Here is a 12,000-nt window from a genome sequence, read left to right on the forward strand (position 1 = left end):
TTCTTTTCATCTCCCTGACATGATCTTGTGCACCATCTTTTGGTCACAGGTGAGCACAGCTCTATCTCTTCATTCCTCTGGTCATATCCTTTCCCTCCATCCCTCAGATCTTTCTAGTATCTTTCCTCTGGATTCTCTACTGTAACTAACCCATTCCTTATACACTCCCAGAACTGCATGCAGTACTCAGGGTGTGATCTGATCAAGGCTGTTAAGCATAGAATCATTGCCTGTTTGCTGATAACTCTTTTCACTCTTGTCTGCAGCTGTCTGTGCCCCTTCACTCTATTCCCAGGGGGCTCAGACCAGGTGAGACCAACACTCTCAGATCCTTTTCCTGCTCTGTTGTTAGCTTTCCACCCCTCCCATCGGATAATTTGCACCAGGGCTGCAATGGCATAAGTGCAGAACTTTGCATTTGTTCCTGCTTAACTTTAACTGCTACTTTCTGAACAATTCCTTAGTCTTTCTAAATCATTTACTAGACTCTTCCCTCCATCATCTGCTGCCACACTTATCCTTACATCATCAGCAAAGAGGTTGATCTTGTTTTCTTTTTACTTAGATATGTCTGACACAATCATACAACATACTTCACCAAGGAGAGACACTTGCGGCACTCCAGTAGTTACATTTCTAATTCCTGATATAGTGCCTCTCACCACAACCCTCTGTGTCCCATTATTCAGCTCATAGCCCTACCTCCATTGCCTCCAGTTTTCTTATTGACCTTCTGTTCAAGACTGAGTCAAAGGCCTTGTTGGATTCCTGGCAGATGACATCTACTACATTACTGCATGGTCATATTACTGAATTACACTCAACCAGCAGCAACTTCTGCCCATTATATCATGCAGACTGGACATTGTGTCCTCTAGAAATGCTACTAGGGTTCTACTTGGAATTCTTTCCAGAGACTGATCATAGTCAAATGAGGCCCTGGGCAGGATAATGCCTCCCCCCTCCTTCCACAGCCATACAATTACTACATTGTTCGTCTGTTTCTCCTCAGTTACCATAAAACCTGTTATTGTCTATATTTCTTTTAATTATTTTGCAATGATCATAGAGATATGGATTTAAAACTATTATTTCAAACTTTACAGCAAAAATGCTGATGGCCATTTGTAAAACAAAACAATCACACATTGAAAATAGACAGCATGGTCAATAGAAAACTTCTCTTCCTTTGAAACTCACATCTGGCAACTCACTAAAATACATGTCATGCTGGGATTCATGGCATCTATCTGAAGGGAGCAGGAATTCAAAATATAAATTTGAAATGCATTTACTAACAGCTTGAGTCAGCCCACTGGATACATGTGACCCTTTTCTAGGGCATTCTAGAAGCACTGTCTGGTGAATTGACTTGGTCACAGTCACACAGCAGACAAATGAAGACTGAGTGAATCAAACCCTATATCACAAACTCAGTTCATAGCCTTACTCATTTGCATTAAGTATCAGGCAGACTGCTGTAGCCCAACACAGAGCATTTCACACCCATGTGCCTACAAAAAAACAAGGTTAATTAAAAATGTTTTCACAGTTAAAATATTAGCATTAAACATGTAGAGTTCATGCTGTCCAGTTTTAATCACAGCCAAATAATAAACACACTGTCAACAGTCAACAAAACAAGGAAACCAAAGACTGTACCCAAAGTGTAGGGCTAATATGTTGACATTTCTGTTTACTACAATCAATTACTGCCTTTACACCATAACTACATGGGCTGCAAGAACCAAGTATTTATATACACACAACCATCAATTACAGCTATGTGCATGAAAACAACCAAATAGAACCATTCATAAATAATGGGTCAGAAATGTATCTCCATTCAGTGCTGTCAAAACCATACTCTGGAACCCACTGCAGCCTCTCCCTGTCCCCTGTACATCTTAATGCACATATCAGAGACAAAGACCAAAAAAATCTGGACAGATTTTAAATGTTTCTTTTATATACCTACAATGGTACTAGAATAAAAAAATGCTTTAGCAAGCATTTCTGAAAGATACAGAGACTGAAAATGTATGCCTATCATTATTTAATGATGGCCATCCACAACACTTTGCTAGAAAACCACACATTTTATAAGAAAGAGTTAAAATACCTCTCATCTTCTTTGCTCAAGAAATCTGGGCAAAGACAAACATAATGAGGTGATAAAGCTCGAATATTAAATATGATTTTATTTTATATATTTGCTAACCAGGTAAACTCACTGTACAAAGAATGTCTTTTCAGGGATGACCCAGAAACACTGTATTTGGGATTTGTGCAAAGGAGCACAGTAGGCAAATGGAGGTAGAAGGATTCAAACCTTGTACTTTTAGCTACAGGACACAGTTTCTTAACAGCTCAGAGACTTAAGTGCTGAGTGATTCTAATTAACTTGAAATACAGTTTTTGAACAACAACTATGAAACTCAGATCACAAGCATTATTGACTGACTTATCTTCAGTGATTTATCAGAAAATGAAGTTAAGAAATTTCTGCCAGTTAGCATAGTGAGGCAGGGTTTGACTCTTTTTAGTTCAATTGCCCACTGTGCATCTTTGAGCAAACCAGACAGTGCTTCTTAGACATAGAAAAAAAAAGCAGAGGCTTATTTTCTGAACAAGTATAACCATTATACTACACTGACTGGCATTTACCTGAAATTATGTTTTCTGTAACTATCATGGAGTGGCGGTTTTTCTACAATATCTGCAATCTATTCTACACATCCTGGAGAATTAAGTGGGGGGGTTGAAATCTTCTGACAAACCTTTCTTGGAGGGGGAACGCATACCAGACACAGCAATGGGTAACTGAAAAACTGCCAGTTCACCTAGGTCATGTTTTTCAGATGTTGGAAGAAACCAGATCACCCAGTGAAAAACAAAGTGGATGAATGGAGAATACGTATACAGAAGGCAGCTGAGTTGAGAAATGAACCGGAGATCTAAGAACTGTGAGGCAGCAATGCTAAGAGTTGTTCCACAGTCTCACCCAAGAGATTATATTCTGAATAAAAATAATAAGACATAATGCCATCCAAAAGTAAGATTTCATACTGAATGAGAATAATAAGGCATGGGATAATGACGTATGAATGTTTAGAGGAAAGGAAACCAACAGAGTTGTATATCTTATTTTCTTAGACCAAAGACTTAAAAAAATTGAGCCAAAAGTGGTTATATCAATCACTTCTAAAATACGTATGTCTCACTGAAACAAGTTTTGAAATCACGTAGGTTAGTTAGGTGAAGCATATCAATTCTATACTTAGATTGTGTGTATATAATAAAGATTTGATATGTATATTAATATATATTTTATGTATTTTCTTTATGTATTTATGTAGGTTGTATGCATATATTTTATTTATGGTTGTTTATAGGATTTACAGCCTTAATTGAAGGAAGGGGTGTGTGTGTTTTTATTCTTGATGCTGATTTGATTATGTTTTTTTATTTAAGATATGGCAGTTTCTTAGAAGATGGATCTGATGAAGGAAAGGTTTTTATTTCGTGAAAGCACTTATCCTAGTATATAGTACAATTAAAGTGTTTATTTTATCCGCTGTGGTTACCGAGTGCACTTTTTTACATTTTTATCATTATATCGTAGGTGGATGTGCATTCGGATCTACCTGGGTTTAGTGGAGTTGTTTTTTTTGATTCGTGTTACATATTTTTTCTACATCCCAGGACATGGTGGAAGGTTTAAGTGGGAATAATCTATCTTACAATTTGAATACTGGCCTGAAAGTGAATAGATTGTCAAGATTTTTAACTGCTGATGAAAACCCATTGCTCAGTCTGCCCTTCATTGACACTGAGACGCCAGCGAATGAGGTAGCAGATGCAGAGAAGGTCACCCGCCTTAAGCTTTGTTGTCTTGAGAATGACCTTTACCATCTGAAATGCCTTCAGTTACAGTGATGCTACTTTGAAGCGTGTTTGAAGCTGGGGATAGTGCCGAGGGGACTGAGTGTACTTAATATGCCTACGTATGGAAACCGTTACCTGGAACTTCTTGCGAAATGGCAAAAATTAAATCTAGAAGTAGGTTTTGGGTATTTGAAATTATTGATTGAATTTTTTAAACCTGCTGAAGATGAACTAGTTAAGAACTTTGAGTCACAACACCATGAACTTTATAATGTAGCATCTGCCGAATTAGCAGATGTATTGCTGTGCGAACTTATTAACAATGTTGTTTTGTATGAAAAAAGATTATTGATACAGACAAAGAAAAAATTAGATTGTGACATGAGAGACTTTTGCCCAAGAGAATATTTTCTCTTGGCCGAGGAACACTGATAAAGCCGGAGATGTTAATGTTAATAGAACCAGAGGCTCTGTGCATGAATCCTTGGCTAACGACATCAGTATCCAGGGTAGTACTGGGATTGTAGCAACTGATATTGAACTTGGAAGTAGCTCTTCTAATAGTTCTATTTATAGAACTCTACAGAGTGTAGAAAACACTGCTCTAAAGGAACTGGATGTTAGGAGAAAGACTAACTCAATGGTTGTTTCTAGTTCACAGCTACCTCCTTTAGGCTCTAAGCCAGTTTTTTTCCTGCCTACCTCTCCCCATTCAACAAGGGGTGCATACTCCCCCCTACCATTTTCAGCAGCAAGGCAGGAAGAAACACATACATTTGGCGGACGTAGGAGGCAGCAGAACTTTGAAGAAAATGTGGCAGAATGTGACAAGCCCTTAATTTATAACATTTCTAACAGAGTTATTTTTGGTTTAGAAGAATCTGTCTTGGGGAGAGGGCTTTCATTTATTTCAGCAAGTAGACCAGATATTGCTGGTACTATTATTGACTTGAGACTATTTAGTAGGAGTATTATGCTTTGTTTGATATTTCCTAATGATGGTTCTACACCTGGTAGCTCATTTAAGAAGCCCAGTACATCTGTACCACATAACCACCCACTTATTGAAGCTTTTATTAAGTTATGTGAGGATGATTTACATAATGTTGTGAATAATAAGAACAAAGGATTATGTTCTTTTTCTAATTCATCATTAGATGAGAGGAAAGCATTGGATGTCTTGAGTAATGACAGTTCTATTGTGATTTGCCCTGCCATAACGGTAGGGCAATTGTTGTAATGAATAGATGTTACTATTTTGACACCATTACTGTTATGTTGAATGACACCACCATTTACAAGCCTATTATTCTCATGGATATTCATGATATGATTAATAGGGTACATAGTACAGGCACAGGTCACCTCTGAGGCATGAGACTGAATAGCTGGAGTTCTTTCAGTCGGGCAGCATAAGACATATTTGAGACCCTTTATCCTTTTGGTGAGGAACTTTGGGGCCTTTCAAGCTGCACAGGTGTCTGGTCATACAGGCATTGTACTCAATCATAGGTCTAATGAGTGATGAGTACAGGGATGACCTCCTTGATCTAGATGTGAATCCTTCATGATCAGGTGGGCATATAGAAGGTTTTCCTAACTACTTTAGCAACATGAGTGTCAACGACTACTGTCAACTGGGTCCCCAGATCCCTGATGACTTTCTGTGCTCAGTGGATTGCACCTATATGGTAGCTAGGGTAACCTTGTTTTTAAGGGTATGACTATGCATTTTTGGCGTTTAACTTCAGGCCATGGCTCTGGCACCAGTTTCTGTGAGGCCCTTCTGGAGGATATTGTGTCAGATGTGTTATGCCCAGTTTGCAGTCATCTGCAAACTTTGTCAGCCATAACCCTCCTGTGTTTGCTTGTACTTCAGAAAAGTAGATGCAACAAGAGTGGACCCAGGACTGAGCCCTGGGGACACCACTTGTGAAGGCTTTGAGTCTGACATGGCTCCAGCAACTCTGACCCTGTGGGTTCTGTCCTTAGCCAGTTTGCAACCCATCTTGTGATGTATGGGTTTACATTCAAGCTGATGAGTTTTTCGATACCTGAGGGGATTGTGTAAGGCCTTTGCCAGGTCGAGGTAGGCTGTATGGACTGCCTTTCTCATCAATGGCCTTGGTGACTGTCTAAAGTCAACCAAGTTTAAGAGGCAGGATCTGCCTTTGACAAAGCCAAACTGGGTTGGATCCAAAGTCTGCAAGTTCCCTATGTCTTTATTTATGAGTTCCATTATGATCCTCTCCATGGCTTTGCAGATAAGGCTTGTCAAGCTAATGGGGTAATTTCCAGGGTCTGTGGAGGCACCGCCTTATGAAGTGGGACCACAGTCGCCACCAGTATCCTGAGGTGAGGCTAAGATTAAACAGCTGTCCTAACTGTGGGTTTAATTCTGAGTTCAAGCAGACACCATCCGGTCCCATGGATGCTGTGTTTTGCCTTAGTGAGGGCAGTTCTCACCTGGGCGTTGGAGATGTTTGGGGCTACAATCCTCTGGAATAGATATCTCCTTGGGAAGTTTGCACTGAACCTGTCAGCCAGTATGTTGCAATGTGTGTAGGTTCAGTAATTTTCACATCATTTTGAACTAATTCTGAGCATATCTGGGAGTTTCCTCCTAGGTTTCTAACATAGCTAAAGAAGGCCTTATGATTGTCTTTAGAGTCATTTCTCTCAAAATTTGCCTTGATGATTTTATGAGAGCTCTTAGTTTTTACTTATAATGATCAAAGGTGTCTTACCTTTCAAGGATTTTGCTCTATCTTGTAGTAGCTTCCTCCTTTGTTGTAGAGCTTGTTTATGGCTGGGGTCCACCAGACTGGCTTGCCTTTGGTACAGAGAGTCTTAGTTTTGTTTGGGATTGCCTGATCCATGCAGTCCTGTAGGTGCTGGTAGAAGGCATTTGTAAGTGATTCAGCGGTTTGAGTAATGTTTACCACTGGCTCAGGGGCCTTAAAGGAGACCACACTAGTTTAGAAGTGTGAAATCGGCTTTTGAGAAGTTTTCACTGTGGTCTTTTGTTTCAGGTGGGGATGAGGACCTCCAGCGATTAGTTTATGATCTGATCTCAGTGTATACGTGTTGAACATTTTGATCCCATGTTCGTGATGATGAGATCTTAAGGTTTTGAAGCTGGGGATAGTGCGAGGGGACTGAGTGTACTTAATATGCCTACGTATGGAAACCGTTACCTGGAACTTCTTGCGAAATGGCAAAAATTAAATCTAGAAGTAGGTTTTGGGTATTTGAAATTATTGATTGAATTTTTTAAACCTGCTGAAGATGAACTAGTTAAGAACTTTGAGTCACAACACCATGAACTTTATAATGTAGCATCTGCCGAATTAGCAGATGTATTGCTGTGCGAACTTATTAACAATGTTGTTTTGTATGAAAAAAGATTATTGATACAGACAAAGAAAAAATTAGATTGTGACATGAGAGACTTTTGCCCAAGAGAATATTTTCTCTTGGCCGAGGAACACTGATAAAGCCGGAGATGTTAATGTTAATAGAACCAGAGGCTCTGTGCATGAATCCTTGGCTAACGACATCAGTATCCAGGGTAGTACTGGGATTGTAGCAACTGATATTGAACTTGGAAGTAGCTCTTCTAATAGTTCTATTTATAGAACTCTACAGAGTGTAGAAAACACTGCTCTAAAGGAACTGGATGTTAGGAGAAAGACTAACTCAATGGTTGTTTCTAGTTCACAGCTACCTCCTTTAGGCTCTAAGCCAGTTTTTTTCCTGCCTACCTCTCCCCATTCAACAAGGGGTGCATACTCCCCCCTACCATTTTCAGCAGCAAGGCAGGAAGAAACACATACATTTGGCGGACGTAGGAGGCAGCAGAACTTTGAAGAAAATGTGGCAGAATGTGACAAGCCCTTAATTTATAACATTTCTAACAGAGTTATTTTTGGTTTAGAAGAATCTGTCTTGGGGAGAGGGCTTTCATTTATTTCAGCAAGTAGACCAGATATTGCTGGTACTATTATTGACTTGAGACTATTTAGTAGGAGTATTATGCTTTGTTTGATATTTCCTAATGATGGTTCTACACCTGGTAGCTCATTTAAGAAGCCCAGTACATCTGTACCACATAACCACCCACTTATTGAAGCTTTTATTAAGTTATGTGAGGATGATTTACATAATGTTGTGAATAATAAGAACAAAGGATTATGTTCTTTTTCTAATTCATCATTAGATGAGAGGAAAGCATTGGATGTCTTGAGTAATGACAGTTCTATTGTGATTTGCCCTGCCATAACGGTAGGGCAATTGTTGTAATGAATAGATGTTACTATTTTGACACCATTACTGTTATGTTGAATGACACCACCATTTACAAGCCTATTATTCTCATGGATATTCATGATATGATTAATAGGGTACATAGTACTATACAGGATTGCTTTTTGAATGACTATATTTCTGCTGAGTTAGCTAATTATTTTACCATTAATTCACCTTGTGTTCCAACTTTTCATGGTCTGCCTAAGATTCATAAGAACTTATAGACACCTCCTTTTAGGCCAGTTGTAGTGGAGGGTGGATGGCTAACTGAATCCCTTTCAATCTATGTTGAAAAAAAAGCTGAGACCAGTTTTGGATAGGTCACAGATAGTATTATGGGATTCGAAGAAGTTCTTACAGAATCTATATGCTCATGTACACTCAGTGGATGTACCCCATGATTGTTTGATGTTGACAATGGATGTCCAGTCCCTATTCACTGTTATTCCTAACAATGTGGGGATTGAACATGTGAATAATTATCTGCAGTTACATAGTGACTATGATAATAAGGATATAGATTTGATTTGTTTACTTATTGAGATGATACTTGAACACACCGTGTTCCTATTTAATGGCGCCTACTATCTACAGACCTCTGGCATAGCTATGGGCGCATCCTGTGCCAATAGCTACGCCAATATGGTCTTAGCTCAGTGGGAAATTGACAATTTTTTTGAGGTACACGCTCTTTCTAAATACATTAGTTTGTACAATAGATTTGTAGATGATGTCTATATGTTATGGACTGGTAATGAGAATGAGTTACTTGATTTTGTGAAGTATTTACATGATACTACTTATGTTATGGACTGGTAATGAGAATGATTTACTTGATTTTGTGAAGTATCTACATGATACTACTTATGTTATGGACGGGTAATGAGAATGAGTTACTTGATTTTGTGAAGTATTTACACAATACTACTTATGTTATGGACTGGTAATGAGAATGAGTTACTTAATTTTGTGAAATATTTACATGATACTACTTATGCTATGGACTGATAATGAGAATGAGTTACTTGATTTTGTGAAGTATTTACATGATACTACTTATGTTATGGATGGGTAATGAAAATGAGTTACTTGATTTTGTGAGGTATTTACATGATACTACTTATGTTATGGATGGGTAATGAGAATGAGTTACTTGATTTTTGTGAAGTATTTTCATGATACTACTTATGTTATGGACGGGTAATGAGAATGAGTTACTTGATTTTGTGAAGTATTTACATGATACTACTTATGTTATGGACTGGTAATGACAATGCATTACTTGATTTTGTGAAGTATTTACATGATACTACTTATGTTATGGACTGGTAATGAGAATGAGTTACTTGATTTTGTGAAGTATTTACATGATACTACTTATGTTATGGACGGGTAATGAGAATGATTTACTTGATTTTGTGAAGTATCTACATGATACTACTTATGTTATTGACTGGTGATGAGAATGAGTTACTTGATTTTGTGAAGTATTTACATGATACTACTTATGTTATGGATGGGTAATGAGAATGAGTTACTTGATTTTGTGAAGTATTTACATGATACTACTTATGTTATGGACTGGTAATGAGAATGTGTTACTTGATTTTGTGAAGTATTTACAAAATACTACTTATATTATGGACGGGTAATGAGAATGAGTTACTTGATTTTGGGATGTATCTACATGATACTACTTATGTTATGGACTGGTAATGAGAATGAGTTACTTGATTTTGTGAAGTATTTACATGATACTACTTATGTTATGGACTGGTAATGAGAATGAGTTACTTGATTTTGTGAAGTATTTACATGATACTACTTATGTTATGGACGGGTAATGAGAATGAGTTACTTGATTTTGTGAAGTATTTTCATGATACTACTTATGTTATGGACGGGTAATGAGAATGAGTTACTTGATTTTTTTAAGTATTTACATGATACTACTTCTTTTTTGAAATGTTCTGTTAATTACTCATATACAGACATTGAATTTTTGGATGTTAAGGTCATTAGATTGCCAGATTTCTCGTTTGATACAAGACTATTCAGAAATGCATGCTACAGGAATTCCTTATTACATCACAGTAGTATACATCCTCCTCATATTTTTCAAAACATTGTGAATGGGCAAGGTATGCGTACCTCTAGGCTTAATGCAAGTGAATCAAATTTTGATAGTGAGCTTACTACACTTAGGAAACAATTTGCTGCGAGAGGTTATAAGAGGAAAGAAGTGGACACAAGACTTAGTTCCAGTGCCCAGCTTAGATCTACTAGGGGGAAAACCTATTTTTCGAGAAATTCTGACATAACTGATGATACATGTATGTTAAGATGAAATAGCTCTTTGGGTATATCATTGCAGTATAGTAGTGATATAAATAAGATTACTGACGTGATTAAGAAACACTGGTCAGTACTCTTAACAGATGACAAGATCAAGGACATTGTAGGGACACAACTGAAGTTTATTTTTAAGAATAAAAAGAATTTGAAAAGATTATTGTGTTACTCTGATAAAATGAATAAAGAACAGACAGCGAGGACTGAGTCTGGGACTACCCCTTGTGGTAGATGCAGATATTGTCATTATATAGCAACTAGTACTAGCTTTGTTAATTTAGACACTAATCATGAGTTTTATTTCAAAAAACAGGCTGACTGTGATACAAAGGAGGTGATATACCTTGCTCATTGTGTGAAATGCTATGCATTTTACATTGGGAAAAGCAATCGTAAATTTAAGGAGCGTATAAGGGAGCATTTATATAGTATTAACATTAGGTATAATTCAAATGCTCTAGCCAAACATGTAACAGAAAAAGATGAAGAGCATGAATTTAAATTCTGGGTAATAGATAGAACTTTTTTGACACCTAAATTAGGGGATCTTAGGAATTACACGAGATAGTGAGGATGCAAGCCTATAAAGGAAGAGGCTTGAATGAAAATTTCCCAGTGAAACCAGTTTTGAAATCAGGTAGGTTATTTAAGTGAAGCACATCAGTTCTATACTTAGATTGTGTGTATATAATAAAGATTTGATATGTATATTAATATATATTTTATGTATTTTCTTTATGTAGTTATGTAGGTTGTATGCATATATTTTATTTATGGTTGTTTATAGGATTTACAGCCACAATTGAAAGAGGGGGCGTGTGTTTTTATTCTTGATGCTGATTGGATTATGTTTTTTATTTAAGATATTGGCGGTTTCTTAGAAGATGGATCTGATGAAGTGAACGTTTTTTATTTTGTGAAAGTGCTTATCCTACTATATAGTACAATTAAAGTGTTTATTGTATTCGCTGTGGTCATCGAGTGCACTTTTTTATATTTTTATCATTATATCATTGGTGGATGTGGGTTCGGATTTATCTGGGTTTAGTGGAGTTGTTTTTTTGATTCGTGCTACAATTCTAAAATATACACAGGTGTTATTAAATGTTGTCAGACCAGTGTGTTTTACATTATTCCATAACAATAATGATTATTAAATTAGGTACTATTAATTTGCTTTTTTGTAGTTGGTATTTCTGCAGGTTAAAACATTAGGATAACTGTTTGACAGAAGTCACATTTGGAATAAATCTACTGGGTAGCTGGATATATTTGTTTTCGTTTCATGCTTAAATTCAGAAATTTTTAACAGAATGTTCATATATACAGCAGCAAAACAACAAAAAAACTGTATGAAGAAATGGAAAGAGAGGGACTATGCAGAAAACAAGAAGTGGGTAGAAATCAGTCAAGATTCCAAACAGCTAAAATTGTTTTGCATTAAAAAAGTAC

This window comes from Protopterus annectens, chromosome 10.part0 (assembly GCF_019279795.1).
Source record: "Protopterus annectens isolate FY-2018-M chromosome 10.part0, PAN1.0, whole genome shotgun sequence".
Classification (NCBI taxonomy): Eukaryota; Metazoa; Chordata; order Ceratodontiformes; family Protopteridae; genus Protopterus; species Protopterus annectens.